Source organism: Pseudoliparis swirei, chromosome 11, assembly GCF_029220125.1.
Source record: "Pseudoliparis swirei isolate HS2019 ecotype Mariana Trench chromosome 11, NWPU_hadal_v1, whole genome shotgun sequence".
NCBI lineage: Eukaryota > Metazoa > Chordata > Actinopteri > Perciformes > Liparidae > Pseudoliparis > Pseudoliparis swirei.
In genome coordinates, this window is record NC_079398.1 from 3660544 (window position 1) to 3673541 (window position 12998).

At 45.1% G+C, this 12998-nt stretch overlaps 1 long non-coding RNA gene across 1 annotated transcript; it reads right to left on the bottom strand.

The window, feature by feature from the left end:
- Positions 1-7962: 7962 nt before the first annotated feature.
- On the bottom strand, positions 7963-12980 carry LOC130201277 (uncharacterized). The gene is made up of 3 exons (XR_008833160.1): positions 12903-12980; positions 12032-12186; positions 7963-8708 (listed from the first exon to the last, which is right to left on the bottom strand). It is a non-coding gene; the product is annotated as an uncharacterized LOC130201277 (long non-coding RNA).
- Positions 12981-12998: the final 18 nt, after the last annotated feature.

Genomic DNA, 12998 nt, shown 5'->3' on the forward strand with positions numbered 1-12998 from the left:
GCCACAACAACTGTTTTATCATTGTGAACACTTTATATTGAATATGTTTTCTTGAACGCTTCCCTGGAGGAATGCTGTTTGTTTATGATTTTCTGGCAGCCCTGAGGTAAGTGACTCATGGCTCAACCACTGAGACACCGCCTCAGGCCAGCCTGGGTTGCCCGCCAAGGATCCACGATGCAATCTTCATCCACTAGTGTGTGCATATGTGTACATGTGTATAGTCAATAGTTTTTATCAGATTTAAAAACATTTTAAACTTCATTTGTAGAATATATATATATATATATATTAATATATATATATATATATATATATTCATATATTTGTATATATAAATATATATATATATAAATATATATATATCTAAATATATATATATATATATATATATATTTATATATATATACAGATGTGGCATTTTCTTTAAGAGTAAACTTGCGAAGGGTACAGAGGCTGCATTAATTACGGATGCAACTGTCACAAACGGTCAAATTATGCAATGTTTTGAGGCATAATGGTCCAGAATAAACCCAACATTAGCCCTTAAATGCATAATGTATCATTTAGATCTTCATAACAAAACACAGGCCTTCGTTAGCTCTCATTCAGAGTCAGTTAACACCTGTTAGTGTCAAGCATTAAGATAATTCATCATGGTTTCTGATTTATCATAATGTCCCCTTGGTTGATGCAAATGGTGTTCCGCTATTATCTTGTCGCCTGGAATGAAGGTCTTCCAAAGGCAGCCCCCCTATTGTGGCAGTGTGATCTCATTTCCTCAGCGGTGAAGCGAGCCACTAGCCTCCCTCTGATCCACCTGGCAGGAGGGGAATTTGGACTGAGACAGGCTGGCCAGCCCACTGACCTCTGGGTAAAACCTCTAGCCGCGCTGGGCAGGCCGCCGTCGTGGGCCGACGACGGGGCGCGAACGACTGAAGCAATAGGGCCGCGATTAGCTGACACGGCGGCCGGCTTTTGCAAGCTGTCCTATTCTTGGGCGTGAGGTGGGCAAAGGGGCAGAGCAGCTAAAACGGGAATGAATGTATTGATCCCGCTGCCGTTATGAGAATGACACGCACAAGCTATTTTTACAGGAGGGGGAACACATTGCTGGCGAAGGCAATCTGCCCGTGACGTAGATAAGCCGCTGAACAATAGACGGACCCGATGGGGGGAGAGAAAAAAAGCAGGCTTGATTTAAAGGAATAGTTCTTTTGGCCATTTTCGTATTTGCTTTATTGCCAAGAGTTAAAGGTGCAGAGATCAATACCGCTCTCTTGTCTGCACAGTAAACATGCGGCCAGAGCCAGCGTCCAGTGAGCTTAGTTTAACATAAAGACTGGAATGCGGACACGCCTGGTCCTGTCTAGAGGTCACACAACCCACCAACCAGCAGCTCCAACGCCGACTCACATGATTTACACACTCGATGCAAAGTTACAGTTGTACGGAGGGTTGTGTGGTATAATATTTCTGGGCCGGTTACAGTAATGTGCCTTTTTATTTGCATGAAACTGATTGTGCAATACTGTTCTCACATTCCTGCGCCTTATTACCTTCGCATTGAAAATGCGGAAGGTTATGTTTTGATCGCCGTGTATTTATTTATTTATTTGTATGTGTTACTCGCATAACTCAAAAAGTATTAAACAGAATCGCATGAAATTTGGTGGGATGATTGGTTATTATCCGGGGACCATTTGACTAGATTTTGGGATTGATCGGATCAAAGGTCAATGTCAAGGCCATTAAAAGGTCAACATCTTCTTTTTAACATAGCACGGTAAATTTTTGTCCAATTGGCATGCAACTAATGCCAAAATGTTCATAATTCAATGCCCAATCTTGTGATATGCGAAGGTATGCACTCTACCGAGTGCCCATTCTAGTTTTATATATATTTGATACATTTACCTCCTTTTTTAGTATTATTATTTCATATTTTAATTGTATACCTTAAGTTTAAGTTGCTGTCATTCTGTGTGGAAGAAGGACCTCGCAAAGTAAAATGAGCTATCAGCGCTACGTTTCTATTGTTTTTCGGAGTCCAAAAACAATAGATCTATGTAATTATGTAATAACCTAACCGAAGCTGTTCATGAATGATGCCTAGACGGACGATGTCCCAACGAGATCCCTGTCGTCGTGCAACAAGGCTGTCCACTATCTCTCCTCCCTCCTCGCTGCCCTTTAGTGCCCAAGGGAAGTTAGCAGGTCCTATTGTAATGCTGCAGCCTGCTAACAGCCAGCGTTCTTTCTGCGGAGGCTTATTCCCACTCACGCCACTCACTGATCTCCTCCACTCTTTTTGCATAAAGTAATTGCTGTCAGGGAGTGTGCACTGCGGAGAGTTGCCGGGGCTCCACAAGCACTGAGGATGAGATTAGGGAATAAAAGAGCTAAGTCAGTGCTATTTAGGCACTCCCGGATCCTGCGTCTGTCATTGTGCTGCTATGGATGAGGGCTGACAGTGATGAATATTGGCCAAAAGTTGGTATTCAACATGATGATTTTCCCTAATGAGAATTGATGAATGCAGGAGGGGGGGACCCAGGATTGTGTGATGAGAGAAGGGACCACTCATTAGAAGCCAGTCATGCTAAGTTGAGCGGCTTTAAGGTGGGCAGGGCTGCTGGGCTGTATGCCACTCCTGCAATTCTTCAACAACAAAATGTCAGCTGATATCATTGATCAATACTGCCTCACGCAGGAGATCGTCAACACTAGATATATCCATAAGAGGAACACAATCAATAAAAAAAAAACTCCCTGTGCACAAATTGCTTTTCTCAATACTGTCCACGTAGCAGGGCATTCATCTCGAGCGATCTGCCGATCCATATGCATGACGTTGTGGTCAACGCCTGGGTGTGGGACGGTCGCAGGCCTCTGCCGTCCCAGCTGCAGGACAGCAGCCTGGGAAGGGGAGCGGGGCCGCTGGTCTCGCAGATGGCAGCGTGGGCTTTGAAAAGCCATGGCCCTGAACGAGCCCCAGGCAGCCCCAGAGGCCAAAGCTCCGCATGTGGCAAGCCAGGAAGGACATTAAGTAGGTAATAGTTAATCGTGAACCAGGTCATTTACTGTCACGTGAGGACTTTATGAAGCACAACCGCGACGACTGTGTGCGGAAAGGGGCCGTGGCTAAGAGAAGGTTTAACTTTAAGATGCAGATAAAAGTGCGAAATGATCTTGCGGGGGCCATTTGCAGACTGTCACATTCTTGGATAAACATTGCGCAATACGTCAGGCGATTTAAAAGCGTGTGGTTGGGTCGGGGAGAAAGCACGGCAGACATGTTTTTCTTTCAGTCGTATGACTGACCACAGAACACGGCCTTCCTCTTTTCGACATCACCCGCCCTCGATGTTATTGCTCCTCTCCTTCACAGGGCCGAGGGCCACGTGATGCGTCACTCCACTATGGTGAAGTACAGATGAAGCGATAGCCTCTTTAATATCCAGGAGCTCATTTCACAGAGGCTGGCAGGTCACAGCATGATGACAGCTAAACAGGCCAGTCTACAGGATGGAGCACAAGCCACACAGAGCATATGGACTGAGGCCCGCGCTCTGCTGGGTGTACAGAGGGCACCAAACACTCGAGATGGATGTTATTAAGATGCAGTTAGTGGTGAAAGCATACATGCATTTTTTTTCAAATAGCTAAATATGTCGTTTTTAAGCTATAAAATGTGTAGTTACCTTCGCAGTGAATATGCGGAAGGTTATGTTTTGATCGCCGTGTATTTATTTATTTATTTGTATGCGTGTTACTCGCATAACACAAAAAGTATTAAACCGAATCGCATGAAATTTGGTGGGATGATTGGTTATTATCCTGGGACCATTTGCTTAGATTTTGGGATCGATCGGGTTAAAGGTCACGGTCAAGGTCATGAAAATGTCAAAATCTTCTTTTTACCATAGCACGATCAATTTTCTCTCCAATTGGCATGCAACTAATGCCAAAATGTTCATAATTCAATGCCCAATCTTGTGATATGCGAAGGTATGCGCTCTACCGAGTGCCCGTTCTGGTTCCTCTGTGTTTAACTTCACTGTTAAGGACAGTCCACATGTGTTCTCTTCCTTAGTCAAAGTGACAGACTTTGTCATTGGCGGATGCAAAGGGATATAAAAAAACACATAATAGGATTGTCTTGTCTAGCTCGTATTTCCTCTCAAAAGGGAATAAGAATATCTGTCTATTCATAAAGCCCTTTTTTTATTCCCTTCCTGTTGAAACATGGTTTTTATTCAGTCATTGCGAAACATGTCGTTAAACCTCCTCTACACAGAGACATGCCCACTATTAGAGAGATGGAAGATTATGGCCGAAACGAAGCCATTAGTTACGCAAACCTAATGATCCTCTTATTTGTGGGTATACATCTGATCCATTTCCTTTGCTCAAGTCAAACACTGCTCTCCTCAGATGATTTGGAAGGAATTGAGTAAAAAAAACAGAAGCATCAACAACAAAAACAACACCAGGAGCCGTAATGAAAGGAGCGGCGGGAAAGGCACTCAGGCAATTGCCTCCATTACCCCTCTCCTCTATATGGACCCCTTCTTCGGGATTACCCCTGGTTCCAGAGAGGTTGATTATTAGACGCTCGCAAAGGTTTCGTTTGAATCGCCCCCGTTAAACGAGAAATTGCAGGCTGAGGAGAGAGGCTAATAACAGTTATTAACCCCGTGCGGGCGGCAGTGTAAAAGAGCGCCACAATAACGAGGTGCAGCACCAAGGTTTGAGGCGCAGCGCAGCTAGCACACCCCCGAGGAGAAGCTAACTTATTAAAATAATGAATTAGCCGACCAGATTACTGCAGCCTGCGGCAAAGGCAATTATCCCCCTCCAACTCCCTGGACAGGGCTCCCTAGCGCCACCATAAAACAAGTGCTCAGAAAGCAGGAGCTCCACACAAATGGATCGGCTGTTAATTAGGATCTCTCCCGCTGCGGGTAGCCTTCCCCACCGCCATGACAGAAACCACTTCCACGGCAGGGAGAGGAGGAGGGGGGGAGTTAAGGGAGGATACTGGACGAGTGTGATCGCGGAAGATAGTGAAATATTGGAAGAGTGAGAAAAAGTGAGAGTGTGAATACTTTCAGGAGCACGAAAAAAACACATATTGGAGCAAGAGTTAGTTTGACTGATGATCGGAGGCTCCGACTACAAACAGTTTGTGACGTGATCTTTGATAAACGGTCCATCCCAGGCCTGCGCTGCGATCGCTGTTAAACATGGGATGACTTTATTGTACAAGGCCAGGTACGGTGAGCCAGTGGGGCTGGAGAATCAGTGCCCTTGAATACCTTCTTTTTCTTTTTAAATATGTATAACAGCTAATGGAGGTCACCGACATCAGCTCGGATTCCCTCAAAGTACGAGTTCAAGTGTTACTCCTGAAGAGGTTAATGGTAGAAACCGTCAGACGAGATAGACGTGAAGTAGGCCAACGCCCACCCCGAAAAAGAGCCCTGCTGTACTTCATGACATATATACAGCCTCTAATAGTTATACATATTAAAGTCTCACATGGTTGACATCGTGAACCAAATCTGGCCACCTTCTGCTATCACCCTCCAACATAAGTAGAAATCACAAAGTTGTGAAGGCTGGACTCACCTTGTCCTGCATAGCTATACTTACCCAGAGCAGGCAGGTGTAAGACAGGTGTCCCTGCTGCTACACACAGTGTGGTCCAGCTACCTGTGTGGATGTGAAATTAGGCATTTCAGTTAAACACCTGTCTGAAACAGCCTTTCATATCCTTTCATTCTCCAGATTATCCAGATACATCTATCGTCTACATTTAATGCTTCAACCGATTTATGAAGATTCCTTCCGAGCGACTCTAAATACATTCAGTCTTTATGTGCAGTGGTATTAATATTGACTCCCTGTGAATTTTTTGGGTTTTCATCTGAAATATTTCATTTTGTTTTGCAGAAAACAAAAAATGGGTTCGTTACGGGAATGTTATCCTCCACAATGTCAGTTTCTCTTGGGTCTACAATGCGACTCATTTAAATTAGAAAAGATTGATATGTTTACATGTCAGTGAACTGAATCTCATTTCATCGACATCAGTGCTGTATTTACTGTATGTATAGAGTCGTTTGGAGAATGAAACATCGTGTGTTAATAGTTTTGAAAGCAATACTCTTTATAGTGAGACTTGCTCCCAGGAGAGCGATTAGATAGTCACACAAATATGCAGCGCTCAAAACAAGACATTACGCCAGTGTACTGTATGAAAATGCCTGCAAGGCTTGACATGAATGCAATTTCATGTAATTTGAATGCCTTTCATGAGGCAAGGACTCTTTTGAACCGTCTTAAAATGCTCATCCGCCATGGTAGCTGCCAGTGGCTCTGGGTACAGAGGAGTCATGTCGACAGGCCCAATTAATGATGGGGCGTCTGAGAGTGAATGAACGAGGAGCTTTGAGAGGATTCCTCCACCTTAAATCCCCCTGTGCTGCTGCTCCCAGACTGCCTGTGAAGAACAATCAAACGGCAGCAACCCCCTCCTATTTATCACTTTAAGACATTAGCCAGACATGGGCCTGAATATTAACCAGCTCCTTTTCCAGGAGAGTTCCACACCAAAGGCTGCGTGTGGCAACATACATTTTTAATCACAGGGGGAAACGAGGCCTCTCGATCGCTCTCGTCCATTACTGTGTGCTTAACTCTCTGCTCTCAAGACAGGAAACACGCTTTCTTCGTCTTCAGTCGTTCCTCGTGGTTGTTGGTTTAATGTTTATATTCATTCATGTATGATTCTGCTCTCAGGTTCATGTGGTGGTGTGTGTGGTGCATCCCGGTGAGCCTTCGCAGTGCTAATTGTTTGAAAAGCAGAAGCTGTCTGTCTCCGTGACGATCTTGACGATGCGGGCAGTCACTTCCCTGGTTTCCTGTGTCACTTCCTGCGTAGGACGACGGGGCCGAGGCGGTGGAGCGTGAGCGAGGCTTCCACAGCTTAATTGGAGTCATGTTCTCCAGAGCCTGGAGCTGCTCCTCCTCTCCCTGCACCGGCCTCGATGGTGCTGGGCCTGTGGTGGGGGTAGGGCACGGGTACCAGGCAGGGAGACGATCTCCCCCCCCCCCCCCCACTGTGACACATGGCACCCTGGTGACAAGGTCACACCACTGTTGTGGCACCACAGGGGCAACTGGCCTTATTATCAGGAGAGGAGACATTCTTAAGAAGAATCCAAAGGAGGATCTGATCTCCAATCACATGTATTCACGCAAGACAAGGTTGTTTATATCCAGCAGCTTTCTTTCCAAGTTTTTCAAGGGTAAAAATGTACTTTAAATTACTTATGAATGATGATCATTTTCTTAAATGTAGGCCTAAAGGTATGTTTATACTTTATTGGAGTAGCAGACAGGGAGCATAGTAACAGTAATTCACGGCAAATAGCATGTAATCCAACCCTTTAATTTATAATATATAAATGTATAATGCCTAATCAGCTCTGAGAGTGAGAGAGGTATGGATTACATTTAAATTAATAAAATGTAATCCAATGAAGCAATACCTTAAAATGTTGTCATATTGGTTGCATTTAGGTGTCCATTACCGACACAAAAAGGTACTTTTAAAAAAATTGAATGAATTACAACATATAAGAGCTGCATCAACACATCTCTGACACACGAAGCAATCCTGAATGTTTCTGCTTCACGAAATATATTATAATTAATTGCAGGGCTCCTGCATTTTACATCAGTATACTGTCCAGGTGTTGCAGTAATTGTCCACTACCTCTATTATTATAACATATTTCATACTACTGAAAAGGAGAGGAGAGGGCAATAATGTGACAATAATGTCAAGCCCTGAGCACCACACACCTCACTGTATCCACAAGAACGACATTATTAGACTTTTATTTTGAAATGCTTCAGAATTTTATTTTCACATAAAAGACATAATTTGTATTTTGCAAAACAGAAAAAGAATATGTTGGAATATAGACATCAAAATGTTGAACAAATCCTAAAAACTCCGAAATCTGTAGATTGTATGAAATGACAAATACAGTCAAGACTCAAATCCTTATTCTACAAATGAGATGTTTAAAGGACAAGTAATGAACCAGATGTTTGGTTAAGAAGTTAAAAAGAAAACTTCTTCTTTCAGTGGATGCTCCATTTATTTAGGTAGCTTTTTAATCACCCCTGTTTAGTGAAGAAATTACAGAAATGGGTTAAATGAAGTACCCCATGCATGGGCTGGCACTGCAGCGACAGCACTTATCAAACTCAATCTCTCTCTCTCTCTCTCGGTGCAACAACGTGAAAACTAAGGAAAGTCATTTTGTGGCCAATGAAAGTTTTCCGTTGGAAATTTTGCCTTCCATTAAGAATCAAATTAAGCTCTGGACCAGTGCTTTCTAGAAGGTCCACCCCCTCGAAATACATCCACTTCTAATTTGTGATTTATTATGTTCTTGATGCGTTAGGAGCAATGGTGTGCTGCTGAGTGAGAGGCGGTTTATTCCCTCCACAGTGGGCACGGTGTGCGTCTTTGCCAGAGCATATGTGTTACACGGGGAGGTGAAGCAGAGTATGCAGCCATCACTCACCGCCGTGGGTCAAGCCTGCCACGTGACAGCGGGTGACCAGTGTCAGACAGGAAAGGTCACAGGCCTGCGCTCTCCCAGTTTACACAGCTTTAAAAAATCCTGCGGACAAAAAAAGTGACTTTAAAAGACGGATTATCTGCCGGTCTGAGGTTCGGGGTCACGGCGAGACGTTCGCTGGCCGGAGCGGCTGAACGCTCACTTGGCTGGACGTCTCTTCACCCGATGTGTTCCCTCTGTCCTGCTCTCCTCTCTCACTATTTCACTTTCTTCACTGTCCCTTCTTTTCTTCAGAGCTCACGACAGCACGCAGCCTTTCTTCCGGGCTCGTCTGTCTGCATGGACCCCGATGACGTGGAGTCTGGAGGCGCTGTTTTTGAACATCTTTCAGCCTCGCTACTCTCCATGGGAGACCTCGGACTTGAAGGTACTCCCTTATTTGTGTAATGCGTGATACACATTTGACATTCACCTGTGTGTGTGTGTGTGGAGCTTATTTTTGTGTTCACAGCCCCATTAGTGAACTTCCATTCCTTTTTCATATCGGTATTGCCCAAAGGGCGTTTTGCCTTTATTGCATTACGATGATAGTAAGCTGTCCATCCTTAGTGGTTAGCATGTTTTATCATCTCGATAAGGGAGTTTCATACAGACACATGCAAATGTTATTTTGCTGTTGTTTTTTTGTCACAAGCACAAGTCGCTTACATTTCTGTTTTCCTGGGTAAAATGTTGGTTGTTTCCGGAGAAGATACAAATCTGCGGGGATGAAGATTAGCTATGAAGTTTTACGTAGGAAACCTTTGTACTAGCCCCTCTATTGTGGGAAAAGGGCATTGATAGGAAGGCAGATATAGCTAATCAATAAGTAGTGCAGTTTTCTCCCCGGGCCTTCTTTCATATCTCTCTCGTTTGTGTTTTGAAGGGGTCGGGGGTAGGGTCTGGTAAAGTGGTGGCGTGGGCGGGCCCCTTTATCAATCAGGATTTTAATTACACACGTCTAGGGCGACAGCTAGATTAGAAACCAATCGACGCTATCGGCCACAAAATCTAATTACTGTTTATTGACAGATAAGGGCAGGCCCCCTTCACTTTTCCAAATAAGATAAACCTCCCCCTCGTACACAATGAAGAGCCGCTCGTACTGTCCATGAAGGACTCCATGACAAGTAAACCCCCACCAGAGAATTCCTCTCTGCTTATGGTGAGACATTAGCTCTAAGGACTTCTCTGTTGGAGATGACACAGGATCCGTGAGAGAGCCCCGTTACACCTCCCCTGTGAGCTGTGTAATAGTAGAAGCCTTTTGCTAACACAGTACGTGCGTGTTGAGGATTATTTTCTTTCTCGTCGGAGCTCATCTCGGTAACCTTTAAACTCCCATTTCGAAAACTCTCTACTCCCTTTTTTGAAGGTACTCGAATCAATGGGGTCTTAATGATGAGTAATGAGCGACCCTTGACCCTGCCGAGTGCACACAGGTGAGGCGTCCCGTCTTCTGTAGACACATACCTCCCCTGAGGACAGTCCATCTTCGCCCTCCTCCATGTCCTCCTCTCTCCGAGCAAGAAACTGCCCCCGACACCCGCCGCCGCACCCTCGTCCATATCGGCCGCTTTACAGCCCCCGTCACCACGCAATGCACTTTACCGTTAAAGCCGAGAATCTGCTTCAGGTAAATATGGAGTAAATGATTGGATTATTGTTCTTTCATTTGGCTGTGTAGTAATGGCTGGATTATAAACATTGCAGAGTATAGATTTCCTGTCAGATCCTATGAATCAGACATCCTTATCTCATTTCCAGACTGCCGCTCCACCCAGCGCTGCCATCTCCCAGCCAGGGAGTCTGGGAGAGCATGAGGAGGCACACACACACATGCAGACATAAACATAAACAGACACACACACACACACACACACACATGGGTTAGTGGGAGAGAGAGACAGAGAGACTGTTGTCACCCAGCACAGCCCAGGCACTCCAAAGTCCATTCGAAGATTTCTAAAACCACTTAGGTCCCCTGTCCATATTTGTTAAGCAAGTAAATCTCAGGGCACTGAATCCGAGAAGGGAGAAGGGACAGCGATGTGGAGCGCACGAGAGAGACGGAAAGGGAGGAAGATATCTCCTAAATGAAATTTAGGCGAGGATGGGATGGAGAGCGGCTGACAGCAGGTGCAGGGAGAGAGGCTTCGGACCCTCTGATTTAGTTTTAATCGCTCAAAGGAAAATGTTTGGGTTTGAATAATGCAGCATGTTTGACCGTGGCTGGAGATTGATGCCCGATTCCTCTGATGCTAGGACATCATATCAGTGGTCGTGTCTGATGTTTCATGTTTTTCTTTCTCTGCCTGCCTCTCCGTCTCTTCACTGAATTTCGTTTCACTGGATTACCAACCCTGTAATTGGGTTAGGGCGCTGCGTGGACCGGTAACCGGCGCACAGGCACGCTTTTGTAGGAATCCGTCAAAACGAACCGCAGAACGAAGGAAAGTCAACAAAACGACACGCGCACAAGTGGTATTACAAAAATGTAGGACGCATGGGAACCCCGATTGACTCTCAATCTAAAAGCAACGAGCAACAAATGGTCATCTCATTCTATCTCGTTTTCAAAGGGCCATCCGATGCATTACAGCTAATCCTCAAAGTACACCAGCGGGCAGGAGAGACCCCGAAGAGATATTCGCTCTTTAAGTGTCGGAACTGAAACGAAGATTCGACAACTCCACAAAACCACTTTTCCACTCATTAGCAATGGCGTTATATATTAGAGCCCGTCATCTCACGGCTCCTACTTTTCAGCGAGGATTGTTTATGTTAGCCAATAAAAAAAAAGTTGCGAGCGATTGTGAATCTGTACATTCAGCGATATTCTCCTTCACCACCTGGAGGATCCTTCGGTGGGTTGTTGAGAGCCGCTCACTGGTAGTTAATGCACCGAACACAGGGAACTGAACAGGACCGCTGTTGTCATTACTTAGTGCCGAAGCGCGGTGCCATTACATTTATAGATTTTCTCTTTGATGGGATAATTTGGTCTTTATATCTCTCACAAATGAAGTGATCCTCAGTGCTCCTTGCGCAGCTCAATGTGCGGGTCCCATTTTCAAATACAGTTAATTGCATTAGAAAAGAATCAATGATACTTTCACAGTGACAATATCATTCTTTTAATGTCACTTAATTTCCTCAGTGAAATGATCACATCAATAGCATGGAACCCATTTCTATCTTTCAGCATGAATTAATCTATTAAGGACAATAATTACACGTTTGTAATGGAGAGGTTTTTTGTGTGCTCAGAAGTCAATGCAGTAGAGTCTCCATTGTGTGCCAGGCGGTTGGCACTGTCCTGGCTGTCATTCAGACACTTTATGAATTACACTATCACCCGGGGGGAAATAAATAAATAAAGGTACCTCTGCTGCAGCTCCTTGGTGGCCTTGTTCTGAGAGAGCCCTCCCTCTAGTGGAGATGATCGAGCTGGTGACTGCTGTCAGCTGGCTTCATGCTCTGGGCCACAGCTGAGGCAGTCAGTCGATGATGGAGAATGTAAAATGGGTGGAGGAAATCCCTTCATAAGACAGGATGAAACAGAAATGACATGAACAATTTTTCAAATCGTTTTTATCACATGTAGAAAAGGAAAAGGGGACCAGAAGCTGTAGCGTTCGGTGCACTGCTTTGAAATGTATTTTACAATGTATACATATTGATGTTTCGGGTATATAGTTGTGCCATAACACTGACAGTGGATCTCAAAATAGGGCCCGGGAACCCCCAGGGGCCATGCAGAGGGGTTACCATGGGGGCCAGTAGTGCTTTCACCTTGTTTTCATAAAAATACAGAGCAAACTATATGGAACAACATGCATCAAATAGAGTTCGTGGAGGCCGGGGTGATGGGATACAGCCATGTGTGTGATCTACTATCCGGATATGTGTTCATCGTTAGTGGAAACCAATCGACTGCAGTGGTGTTCCGTCTTTTCACATCTGCTGCCGCGTCCCACTGCACTAGTGACGAGAGCCGACATGACCGCTATGAGGTGCGCAGTACGCTGCCGGACATTTCCGCACATTTACGCACCGGTTGACGTGCCTGTAATAATTCACGAAGCAGTAAATACAAATAATAAATCAACAGGATCTATATTCCGCGATGTGTTACAAACGGCGTGAAACAGAAACAAAAGAAGAAGAAGAAGTGTGAGTTAAGAGTCGCGAGCCGAACAGGCCGAAAGCGGGTTCCGTTTGCCCGGCCCCTGACTCCCATTTGACCCCGCTCACCCGGTCCCGCCGCGCCGCTGGAGGTGTTTGCTTTTAGCCACCGGGCGCGCGCCGGAGGAGGAGTTGCTCGCGTGGCTGCGGTGTGTGACGGTGGAA